Source organism: Zonotrichia albicollis, chromosome 6 (assembly GCF_047830755.1).
Source record: "Zonotrichia albicollis isolate bZonAlb1 chromosome 6, bZonAlb1.hap1, whole genome shotgun sequence".
Taxonomy (NCBI): domain Eukaryota; kingdom Metazoa; phylum Chordata; class Aves; order Passeriformes; family Passerellidae; genus Zonotrichia; species Zonotrichia albicollis.
Genome location: NC_133824.1, coordinates 53272556 through 53285807, shown reverse-complemented (window position 1 = coordinate 53285807; position 13252 = coordinate 53272556). Strand labels below are relative to the sequence as shown.

At 46.0% G+C, this 13252-nt stretch overlaps 1 protein-coding gene across 6 annotated transcripts in view; it reads right to left on the bottom strand.

Annotated features, from left to right (window-relative positions):
* The window catches only part of HIPK3 (homeodomain interacting protein kinase 3), a 69172-nt gene extending 58156 nt beyond the window's left edge, over positions 1-11016 (bottom strand). The window contains exon 1 of one of the 6 annotated variants that reach the window (XM_074543812.1): positions 10878-11016. The gene's annotated coding sequence lies outside the window, so the exon portion shown is untranslated. Of the gene's footprint in view, positions 1-10127; positions 10591-10877 lie in introns of those variants that run through there. The other 5 variants (XM_014269923.3, XM_074543815.1, XM_005491079.4 and 2 more) reach the window with 5 other exon arrangements.
* Between the last annotated feature and the right edge of the window lie 2236 nt (positions 11017-13252).

The following is a 13252-nucleotide window of genomic DNA, read 5'->3' as shown; positions in this document are numbered from 1 at the left end:
AATTCATTGTTTATTCCTTTAAATAAATTAACAAGTGTATTTTCACAAAGTAATGTCAGTGGACAGGAGGCACTTCAGTTTTTCCCCCTACAACCAAACTTCTCTGCACAGAAACTGAGCAGGGAACCAGGCATATGCACCTCTGGTTTACACCTTGCTAATGTTCACCTAGGTGTAACAATGCTCTCTACTTCTCAAAATTACATCTGCAGCCTTCTGGGGCTAGGCAAACTCAGCAGCACGACCCACTTGGCACACTGAGACAACCTGGAGCAGCACAGGCTGTTCCAGGCCTGAGCACCATTAATAATTAACTGTACAGTGACATTTCCACATGGCTGAGCTGGGGGAGAAGTGTGGCAAAATAACTGGTTAATAACTGCAGGGGAGCTCAGGAGAAACTGCCACAGTGCTCTCCTAATTTGTCTGTGAAATGCACAGCTCCTGCCCCCAGCACTGCAATCACCCTGCTGCTCCTGGTGTAGTAAATTCCCAGCAGCCAGAGGCAGCCGCCTAATAACAGAGTTAAACTGTAACCCAAGAAAACTTGTTTTCCAACTTCTTTCAGGCCTCCATGGGCAAAAACCAGCTCCAAAACTCTCACATCCTTCTCACAGTGCAGCTGGGCATCGAGGGAGGTTTTCTAAACACTCAGTAACTTCCAGCAAACGCACAATTGGAGCAGTGGCACTTATGAAATGTTTTGTTTACATCATGCATCACTTTGGAAACACTGTAGGGATATTAACTGTCATTTTTTCCAGGTAAAACAATTGTTCTTTTCATATTAGGTGCCACCCAACTTCTCAAGTTATTCAGCAAGTACAAAGCTGAAATAGTTGCCCTCTCTTTCAGCACAGATGAAAGTTCATTACCAGTAGTAGCAGCACCTCTACGTTATTGTTTATTTTGGATAGGTAGCTGAACAAGCTGTACTGATGCAAGTACTTTCATACCCCATGATCTGTTCACCCTGAGGAATTCCCTCACTCCAGCTGGACAATTAATAACAAAGCACTGGCAATTGAGGTTTCATGCAATTTATAAAGGAAAACATGTCCACAGAGAGTGCAAGGTGTCCAGAAACACAAGCCCAGGGAGTCCCAACCCTCTGGCCACCTCAAAACCAGCTCTGTGACCCACAGAAGGGAGAGAGCAGAGCAAAGCAGAAATCACTGAGGTGTTCTAGGTAATTTGTGCCCTATAAACGCTTTCCTCAATCACAGAGGCAATTCTGGACACACACTGCCCCACAGAGAACCAGGAGATGCACAAGCAGCTGATATCACACCAAAGAAACAAACACCCAGCTCTGGGGCAGCAACCAGAGACGCAATTTCATGAAACTGCAAAAGAAATCATTACCATTGTTGACTAAAAAACGTATTCCAGAGCTCAGGGAAGTTGGCCCGTCATTCACCAGGAGCATTCAGCTGAGCCAACACAGCCTTTGCCCCACATGAAACCTCAGTCCAGGCTGAAAGGCCAAAGGTTGGCTCCAAGTTTTAGTGGAAAGCAAAGGATACAATGATCCAATTCTGCCCTTGTAGAACTTAGTTACCAACCACCCAAAAAAATGTTACAGTGCGGATTAAGGTCTGTGCAACAGCTGAGGTATTTTTAATCAGACACCACCAATGTTGCACTGATAGCAGAAATTGAAAATACCAGTTGGTTTAAGTGTGATACAAGCCAGTTTCAATTGCAGCATTGTCTCCATCCTTGGAAACAGGACTGACGCCATCCACTAAGCACAAACATATTTTACATAAAATATCAGAGTGAACTGCTGTGACTCAATGCTGCCATAGCACCAGCAGCAGCACTCAGGAACACAATTGCTTTATTCATATTTTCCACCACTATCAAAAGCTAAATCTTGTGATACCAATATGACTGCAATCACAGCTAAAAAGATAAATGAACCAGTACTGGAAGCATTTCTTTTTCTCCTGGGCAAGCTGGAAAGCAGGCACAAGCAGTGCAGCCTTGGCCACCAGCCCCAGGGAGAAACATGCCCTCCACACCAGAATGTGCCACCATCAACATAAACAGCACATTTCAACCAGCCAGGGCTTCACCAGCCTAATCTCTTTTTTTACAAGACTAATTCTTTTTGAACCTGGAAACAGCAGGCACACTCAAATAAAAGTCTCTGGCAGTGGGGCTTAGGAGAGCCCACACCTTCTGCAGGGCAGAAGGGCTGGAGGATCCATCCAAACCATTCCTGTCTGCCACCCTTCAATGCAGCAGCAGGGCCAAGGCAAGCAGAGAGGCAGGGCACTTCTTCCACTGCCACCTTCCCTAAAGCAGAAATAAAATTTGATAGAGAGGATTAGCCCAAACTGCATGTTGGCATGTCACATGTTCAAATGCCACTGTACTTAAAAAAAAAAAAAAATTCTTAGTCCTTTCTTATTTCCAGTCATTTTATTTTTGTGCAATTTTGCATTTTTTAGAATGCTGGCCATTTGTTAGAACTAGAAATGGATCAACCAATCTTAGCAATTTATTTTGGAATTTAATTTTTAAAATAGCTCTAGACAATACCAAAAGCAGCTCCTGTAAGAATACACATTTAGAAGTTTGCTGCCACTTCACAGAAGGTAGATGTGCTATCTGCAGGCACAGGAACTCTACTTACATAGAGTTCATCAAGTCCTCTCAATTACTCAATGAGGAGGAAACTCATCCAAAATTACCTTTCTTCCTCTCGGGGAAAAAAGATTTTCACCTGGACAAAAACAAACAAGCAACAAAAACCAAAGCAAACAAAACATCCCAAACAACAACAACAACCCAAAACTCCTGCTCTCCCCACAGGACCTGCATATTAAGTCTGCAGCAGCACACACACAAAAAACCTGTCGAGCTCATTGAGTCTGACATGCAATGCAAGAATTTGCAAATCAGGCTCTCCTGTAGCAAGGGGGTGAATAAAACTTTCCTACACATTGAGAACCACCTGGTAGAAGCAATAGTTGAGTTAAAACTTTGCCCAAATACATGGAAAAATCAGTCCCTCTTCCAAGAAGACCAACAAGAATGTCAATATCAAATGGTTACTGAGTTGTGAAGACAACACACCTAGAGCACATTCAACTTCCTCTGCAACCAAAATGTCAGAGTAAATAAGAACATTAGCCTTTATTTGTTTTAAAACTGACTTAACTGCAGCACAAAAAGATCAATCAAGGTAAGTGTGTGGGATTAGATGCCTTGATTATTTTTCAGTTTTCAGGTCAGTTGCCCCAGCTACATCTAGTAACAACTCTCAAACATAAACAGACTGAGGTAAACACACACACACACAATAAGCAGGAAGGTATTTCTACACATACACAAACAGAAAAAAAACCTCTGTGAAGTCCCAGTATTTTTCCCAGAATAGAAATTTGTTATTTAGAAGTGGTTTCAATATTCTGCTTTTATATAACAGGTGTTCCTCTTTCCTTGTGAGCAACGCCATCATGAAAATAGCATTAGTTGCTTGCAGAAAACAGCTGTATAAATTGGACATGGCATTTACTGTAGAACAGTAAAAAAAAAATAGAGGGGAAAGGTGTTTACCCCTTCTTTCAGCTTTCTAAGGATGCAGAGAAGCAGTATTTCCTACAGATAAATATCAGTGCACTAGAAATCCATTCTCTCTCACAGAAGGATCAGCCTTCTGCCTCCTAATGAATCAATAACTGTAATAACCCATATTATCATGCAAGGGCAAGAAATGTCTCCCTCTCCCCTGTGCAAAGAAACTTCCTGATTTAACTACACAGAAAGCATGGGCAAAGAAAGATTATATGCAGCATACAACCCACTACCTGGGGACATTATAACACTGCTAAATGTGCATACTTTTTTTTCTCTGTTGTATTCCCTCCCATGTTTAATCATCTTTCCACTTGTAGCATAAATAAACCTTTAACAGCCACTCTTGTTTTAACCTTGAGGAGAATGTTTAGACACCTCTGTGACAGAGGTTTAAAAACACATCTAGTCTCAAGCAGCATTTGTCACAAAGAGCTCCCAAAGCATTTCTTGGGAACACTTCCCACCATGGCCTCCACTTGCTGGGATGAGAGCTGACACGTGCAAAGGAAGAAGCCATAGAGAAAAGTTATTAAAATCAGTCTTTATGAAAAAACAATCCGCTCCTATCAGGCTGAATACCAACTAATTCTGCAAATCACAAAATAAGTTGGCATGAAAGGGAAAAAAGTTCTTGGTCTCCTCTTTCTCCTCTTAGGAACGAATCTGGTTCCTTCTGAAGGGCTTCACAACATCTCAAACACCAAAATTCCCACACTTAACAGATTGAAATGCTGAAAAACAAAGATTATCTGAGTACCTCTTCTACCCACATGCAATCCCTAATAATCTTCAAAGAGAAGCTGTGGAAAAAACTTCTCAATTGGAACACACAGACTGCAGACAAGCAACCAAGTCCAACAGTTAAAAAGAAAAAAAAAGGGAATAATTGAAAGGAAAAGGGTAAGAAGTAGCAGATGACCAAAGTTTCTAAGAAAAACTCAAGAAGGAAGATGTTGATAAAACAATGATGGACATCAACGGCTTCAGTCAAAAAAGGCAGAAAGGCATCTTACAAGAAACAACTACAAATCCTCCAGGAAATTGTGTAAGGTCCACCAATTGTGCCAACACAGAAAAAAATGCGTGCCATAGGGTAGAGGGGAAAAATTAATATATTTTACTTAAACTAGTGGAATTTGGTAAAAAAAAAAAAAAAAAAAAAAAGCTATGTCAACTTTTAATGCAGACAAAGCACCAAAACAAAACAGCAAAACAGTAAACATGTTGAGACTGTGGAAACACAAGAGAAGAACCATTTATTCTATCTACACACGAAAAAGTAAATTACTTTTGCAAAAGCAAATTAATAAAGCTTTAGAAATAAATGTGTATATGAACACTTTTTATGGATACCTGGTATTAGTGGTTGTTCATGTCTTCCAAAGGGAGTAAGAAAAACTTCTTTTCCTCCCTTATAAAATTTTCTGATGATTATTGGTGTTGAGGTCCTTTTCTCTCTGTATTTTTGCCTTGACAGGTGAGCCTCCTCATGCAGCCCCTGATGGGGGCATGCATTAGAGGTCCCTGCACAGATGGTTTCAGCCTATTCCAGCAGGAGCAGGGAGAGGTTCAGGTGTCAGCTGGCAGGCAGGGAGCAGGCAGGGAGCAGGCCTGCAGGGATCTGGCCACGCTAATAAAAGCAGCAAACATCTCTGCAATGAGGAGGCTGCAGCCCCACACAAAGCACAGCTGCACCACTCACTGCAGCCCCAGCTCTCCTGGCTCTTTCTCCTGCCATCTCAAGGCGAGGAGATCCACTTCCATCTCACGGCTCAGAGCCATGTAAAACTAGAGAAAACCCCTGAAACAACCCAAAACCTGCTTTCTCAGGCACTGGTGGCTGCTTGCCCCAAGGCAAGCCAATAGCCAAGCCAAGCTTGGTGATAGCAATCTTGCCTCGCCCAGTAATTTGAGTTGCTTGGAGGTTTGGTGTCCTGGTGACACAAAGAACAGCTGCAGGACAGTGGAGTGTGGTGACCCAGAGCAGCCTCCAGAGCACAGGAGAGAACAAGACACACTCAGAACAGTGGATTATGAAATCCAACAGGCCATGGGCATCTCCAAAGCCTCCTCTTTTCAGGGTGTTTATGGGACTCAGCACAGGTATCAGGAGCTGAGCTTTCCTGCCCAGAAGCTTTCCAGGACCACATGCATCCAGCAAGTGATCACACAAATAAAAGCTGACTTTTTACATTAAAAACGTTATTTGTACTTCATCTGTAGTGCGCTTTAAAAAGCACTAAAAAGTCTTCTAGAGCTGTTACATTATTTCAGCAAGAATGGAAAGCATGGGTTTAAGATTACTGATGTTAAAGATAGCTTTTTTGATGGGAGTGCCCCTCCTAACATGCAAAAAGAGTTCTCTGGATGTAAGAACCCAATTACTTTTTTAATATTGGGAGTTGCTGTAGCTTTGATCATCCTAAAAGATAGGAAAATATTTCTTATGTCTATTTTGTCTTTGGATGTTTGACTGCATTTTCTTTTATTCCTCTGTTTTGGAACTTGAACTTTGCATTTTCCTGTTATAGCCAAATACTGTAGAGCATATGAGAGCTGGATAAAAGGGGAAAAAAGGATTATATTCCTTACTTACCAAAAGGAATAATTTCCTAATCTTTTTTGTACTGTATGTTATGCTTTTAGAAAAAGTTTACATAATGCTGGAATTAATAAATATGTACAGTTAATATTCAGAGAGTTATTTTGAAATTACACTGACTCCAAGTCTCAGCATAAGGAAAAAAAAAACAGAATTAAACTACTTGAGTCTACTTGCTTAAAAAACACTTGTTATTTTGCTCTTCTTCCTTTTCCAAGCCCAACTGCTAAACCAGAGATTGTGAAAAAGCTACCCACTATCAAAAATGCAGTATTAAAATGCTATATGGAAAAGTGATATACAATGAAAAAAAATACTACAAAGCTTTACAAATATTATCCCCAAACTGCATCTAAAACCATGACTGACACCAACTCCTGTCATCTTTTTCAATATTCACTATATTGAAATAAAACAACTGAAGAACTGGGGAGAAGAACCTAACCTATAGGAAATACATTATCAAATATAAAATTCACCTTTACAGTTACATGATGTTGTTCCCCTGCTCACCTGTCACTCAAACTGAAGAAAAAGCTGTAATTTCTTTAAAATTCTGTATAAGAGGTAGAGGCTCTAAATTAAAACACTCTCTAAAGGGGCGGTGGGGGAAGCCAAGACCAGGTAACAGGATTTTCCAGGCTTTATCCTTCATTATAGGTTATTTCAGGTTAAACAGAGGGTGCTCAGTGCCCGCAGAAGTCAGGAAAGGTAACCCATTACTAACCCATATCATAGCATCAGTTATTTCAGGCTGCTTTAAATGGAGTTACATGGTCATTTCAGGTGCACTGCAAGTGCTCATCCTCACTCCTTTCCCCATGTCTGATGTTGTGCTCAGCCCAGCCACGGTTCTCAAGCACAGCTTCAGACACCTGAAGTCCCATCCTGTACTCAAGATCTATTAAAAGTAATTAATTCTTTTCTTTCAAGACCTATTAAAAGTAATTCATTGTTTTCCAAGATCTTGTAAATACCAACTAATTCTGCAAATTACAAAAGAAGTTGGTATTAAAAGGAAAGAGGACACCTTTTCTTTTAAGATCCATTAAAAGTAATTAATTATTTTCCACTCCACCTCTGATTGTCAGCGAAGGGATGTCAAGAAAGAGAATATTTCCGTGACTTGGGAACTTGGAAAACACAAAATGGTACAAACAAGCTTTTCTGAAGTCTGAGAGGCGGATGCTATTTCACAAAACCCAACAGCCAACTCGTGACAGAGGAATGTTGGTGGCACCACCGTGACACTTCCACATTCCTTCTTCCCTCAGCCAAGGATCACCAGGTGATCACCAGGCCTGCTCTACCCAGCTTGTACTTCTGGCAGTCACAGCACTTCCATTCAGCTCTAATGCCTCTGCAGATCAGAGAAACCATTTCATATATTCAGAAAAGCTGAGGCTGATCTAATAAAAAAACATAGGAAGGCCTCTCTGTCCTCTGATTTTCTCCCCAAAGTTCTGTGCAGAAAACAACACAGTAAAAAATAGAGGGGAAAGGTATTTACCCCTTCTTTCAGCATTCTAAGGATGTAGAGAAGCAGTATTTCCTACAGGTAAATATCAGTGCACTAGAAATCCATTCTATCTCACAGAAGGATCAGCCTTCTGCCTCCTAATGAATCGGATCAGATGAAATCATTTATATATTCAGAAAAGCTGAGGATGATCTAATAATAAAACATAGGAAGGCCTCTCTGTCCTCTGCATTACTCCCCAAAGTTCTGTGCAGAAAACAACACAGTAAAAAAAAAAAATAGAGAAGAAAGGTGTTTACCCCTTCTTTCAGCTTTCGAAGGACATAGAGAAGCAGTATTTCCTACAGGTAAATATCTAGCGCAGTGTAACACTAGAAATCCATTCTCTCTCACAGAAGGATCAGCCTTCTGCCTCCTAATGAATCAGATCAGATGAAATAATTTCATATATTCAGAAAAGCCGAGACCAATCTAATAAAAAAATATAGGAAGGCCCCTCTGTCCTCTGCTTTACTCCCCAAAGTTCTGTACAGAAAGCAGCACTGTGTGCAGGAACTGCTCTGTAAGTGCCACGACACCCCACACTGCAACAGCGAAATTTAGCTCCACTAAAAGCAGTTTCTCCTCCTGTATTTAACATTCCTCCAAAATACATGTCCAGCCTCAAATGACAGTGCTGTTCCCGTGCCCAACGCTGCTTTTCTCCCCCCTCACACATAAGAAAAGCAACCACAAAATTCCCGTTCCAAAAGGCACCGCTTTGTCAAAAGGGCCTTTGTTGCCGTGATCAGCACGCTGGCAAAAGGGAAAATACAAGAAAGAGATCCTATAGAGAGGTAAAAAGAAAACTGCTCTGAAAACAGGAAGTGTGCAGTGCCTTCAGAGAGGGGTACACACACCTAAACACGTGAGCTTGGGGAAACACAGCCTGACATTCCTACACCTCTGCACTGGGGTTTCCACAGGAATTCAGTACAGTTAATTCTGTTCCACCCAGGAGCTGACCAACCCTCTGCCTCTGAAAGTGCTGCTCAGCCTCCCATCCCCTTCCACAGATGCCATCAACCCCACAGATGCTTTTGGAAAAAAAAAAATAAAATCACCGATTTGTTTTGAAGCAACTGCTGCAAACTGGAGGACACGAGGAGAAAAGCAGCGCACGCAAATAAATTCTGGTGGTTTTTTATCAGTTAGTTCTGAAAGATGAGTTGCAAGCTCAGCCTCCCTCCCCACACCCTGTCTTTGTCTCTGCTATCTTGTTATGCAGGAGCCTGTCTCACTTCCCTGTTTCCATAGGTAGTTGTTTGAAAGAGACGAGGGAGGAAACACGCAAAAACACACACAAAAAAAAAAAAAAAAAAAAAAAAAAACCGAAACAAAGAAAAATTCACAAGCGCCGCAGAGACCCCAGGGCAGGGGCAGCTTCCCGAGCAATTTTTCAATGAAACTTTATTCCAGCTCATGGAACCCATCCAATTCCACACCGCCCCCAAGCCCGGAGAGCCACGCACCACCACCACCACCGCAGTCGGAACTGGAACACCCGGCCAAATTTATCTATTAAAAAAAAATTAATAAATTAATTTCCAAGCACGAGCGGTGCCACACCCTAGCAGAGAAGCCCCCAGGAAGAAGCGGAGGCAGCGAAAAGTCCGAGGGCTCCCAGCATGTGCTACCATAAAAGGTCCGCAGATAAAGCCGCCCCACGGCTCCAGCGGGATCGGTTTTCCCCCGGTAAGCCCGCGTTAACACTTTGCTCTATTTATTTGCCATCTCACCACGCCGCTTCGTAATACAGTATTGACCTATTTTCCAGGTGCTTAATTAATCTCTCCGCTGGCTGCCACGCTTGTTAGGCAGCTACTGTGTGTATTTTAAACTTTAGTTTATAGAAAGCTCTAGCAAATTAAGTCTGTTACGGAATTATTATGTCAGTCCTCAGAGTTCATCCCAGCTTTCCTACTTAGTGCGACATCAATCAGAGCCTAAACTTTTTGCAAACGATGTCATGGGGAGGTAATACCGGGAAGAAAATGAATAATCACAGAAACATGCATTGTTATCGACAACTACAGCTTCAACTAATGTAATCGTCGCTCATAGTAACATACTTTCCCACAATTTCAAAACACTGAAATAAACAAGGCAATACGCAAGTAGGGAGATGTGAAACGCACAAGCAGGAAGATGCAAAAACATCAGAGCGCCACATAATTTCAGGCAAGTCAAGCCCCGGAGTGCCAAAAACTAAGTTAACAAAGAAACAAACAATCGCAGTTTCTGACATTTTAAGTCAGATGCAACAGTTAGTAACAAAAGTATAACCTCAAAAGAAAGCTCTTTATTATATACGTGTAAGCACATAGCATTGACGATCGAGGGCTCGATCTAAACAAAAATAATTTTTACACACTCATCACTATTTCCTACAGCGTTAAACACATGCAAACGCACCTGCCAGCTTTACAATTGATACCACGACGAATCCAGAACAAACCCCGCACAATCCCTGCCGCAACCATTACGGCAAAGCCTCCGGCACACAAACCCCTCCGCTTTCACAGAGCCCGTTCTTGGGAACTGACCAAATTTTAAAGCGTCCACTTCCTTTCCAGTTGCTGTTAGCGATGCCGGCCCCGGGCACCATTTGCCGCCCCAGCCTCCCCCCAGCGCGGCTCTCTGCTCGGGGCTCAGGGCCGAGGCTCGCGTCCCGCCGGGACTGCCAGGAGCGGCCGCGCCGGCGGCAGAGCAGCTCCGGGGCGGGAGGAGCCGCGGCCGCGCCCCGGGACCCCCCGCAGCCCGCCCGGCCCCGGCGCTCCATACAAGGCACGGCAGGAGGCGGCGCGCCCGGAGCGGAGCGGGGCAGCGCCGGCAGCGGGCGAGGGGCGGCCACACCTCCCCCGCCGGGCGGCGCCGGCCTCGCCCGGCACCCGGGGCGGCTCCGGGAGGGCGCCGGGCCGCGCCGCGGAACGGGAAACTTCGAGGACGCGGCGGGGCGGGCGCCGGCCAGAGCAGCGGGAAGGGGAAGCGGCGCTGCCCGCTCGCCGCCGCCGCGCTCGGCCAGGCCGGCGGCGCTGCCCCGGGCAGGGGGGTCGGGTGTGCCGCGGAGTACCCGGCGGGCAGGGCGCGATCGCCGCCGGCGGAGGCAGAGGCAGCGCCGCGCTCCGCCCGCGGGGCCGGCCCCGCTCGCCGCCGGCCGCTCACCTTCACGGGTCGGGCCGCGCTGGCGTCCGCGCTGGAGCTGCCGCCGCCGCCCTGGGCATGTCCGGGAGCGCTCCGGGAAGCGCCGCTCCGGCCGGGCTCAGCCCCTCAGCCCCGCCGCTGCTGCTGGCGCCGCCGCCTCGGCCGCTGCCATCTTGTCCTGGCGGCTGCGAGGGAAGAGCCCCGGCTCAGCCCGCTCGACAGACCGGGCCTCCGCCTCATCTTCCCGGGGAGGGACCCAACCCGCCCCCGGCCGCCGCCTCCTCCGCCTCCGCCTCCTCCCGCCTCCGCCCTGCCCGCGGCGGCCTAGCGGCGCCCGCCGCCGCCCATCGCCCCGGAGCGGCGGCCGCGGCCCCGCCGAGCGCTGCGGAGGGGGCGCCGGCCGAGCCCCGCTCCGGCGCGCCCCGGCCCCCGCCCAGCCCGCGGGGCGCAGCCTGCGGGGCGCTCCCGCTCCGCTCCGCTCCGCCCGGCCCGGCGGCAGCGCCCCCGCCCGGCCCCGCCGCGCAACGCAGCCGCCGCCGCCGCCCCGCGCCCGCCCCGAGCGCCATCCCCGCCCCGCCCGGCCCCGCTGGCGCTCCTCTCCTGCCCTCCCGCACCGACCGGCCGAGGCTGCTGGGCCATCACCGCCCATGGCAGCAGCTCGGCGGCGGAGCCCCCTCAGCGCCAGCTGATGGTCCCCCCGGGAAGTCACCCCTGGGAGAACAACCCGGGATGCTTCTGCAGCGAACTCCCCCTGGGAGGACAAGCTGAGGTGCTCCTACCCCGAACTCCCGTGACGATCCCCCCTGGAAGTCCTGGGAGGACAAGTTGAGATGCTCCTACAGCGAACTCGCCTCCCTGCCCGCCCGGGTCTGGCGGAAGGCGACCTGGAGGAAGGCGACCTGGTGCTTTGTGGGGGCTCTGCCAGGGGCACCTGTAAAACTCCCAAATCCTCCGGTGCTGGCCATCCCGACCACCGCACCCCGAATCGGTGAGCTCTCCCTGCCGGCCCCCAGTTAGCTGCCACTCCCATAACACTCATTCACACACACTCAACGTGCATAACGATGAGCAAACTGGTGCCAGGACAAAGGCCTGGCTCTCAGGACCTGGAGCTTAGAAGATGACAAGGTGAGAATGAATTTACCAGCTCCTAACTCATTTAAATGAGTGGTAAGACAAAGAGGCTTCCCCAGCCAGCCCTGGAAACAAGTGTGAAGCACCAACCTTCTAGATCTGGTCTGGCATCCTTCCCTGGCTCGCAGTCCTTGCCACGCTAGCCCGAGCCCATCAGACACACCACCAGCTTGAGAGCAAGCAGGGCAGAGCAAATGTATTGACCAGTTTGCATCCTGCATTACAGTTCGGCATTTTGCCTTGCTCAACTCTTCACAAAATAACAGGATACACCCCCAGTAACGACATGTCCCTAATATTATACATCACTTAAATATTAGTGGTTTGTAGGACTGGTCAGCTTCTCTGCAAACAGCATTCTTGACCCGAAATAGTGTTCGGCTAATGTGGGGCAAAAAAGGAATTACTGTTTGCCTATAAAGTATTTAGCCCCAAGATAAATCCTTGGCAACAGCTCCAACTGGACATCACATGCTTCTCCACCTCTTGCCAAAAATAACAAAGAATTTCTTTATTTACTTGCACAACTACACGTACTCTGCTATTTTTTCTCACTACTTGTTCCAATATTTTCAACACGTGTCTGCTTGATTTTAACCTTTATTTAGGACCAATCCTTGTAATAAAGATTGTTAGGATGTGAAGTCAGAATTTGAATTAATTAATTGGGGAAGCCAGACTTATTGTACGGAAGTGCTAAAACCTAGCATTGGTTTTACTACCACAACACCACCAATTTTCAGTCTTGTAAGTAATGAGCCATATAATTTAGGGCTGGGGAAGAAATAGGTGGGTGTCAATGGCAGTAAATTATAGCACTCAAGAGCTGCTCATAACATCTATTGCTTACTAATTTTAGAAATATTAATCAAGCTCCTAAAAAATAACATCCTACAGAGTTATTTCTACACGTTTTATTAACATATAAATAGACAGTAAATGTTGATAAACATTCTTGTTGATTACTTAACCATACAAACTCTAAAATGGCTTAACAAAAAAAAAAGCACATTAAATATATGCTGATTCAATCCATACTTGATCTGCAAACTTAAATTGGTGTATATCACCCCAAATTGTGACCCACTGACAAATATCAACATGTATTTTAGCATCTATTTCAAACAAATTTCTCGTGTTTCACCATGCACCTTCTTACAATTTGATAACCAAAACAATCCAAATACAGTTGTTAATTTCAGTGTTACCAACCCTCTACTAACAGGCAAAATGATGAATCCAGCACTCCATGGATACAAATG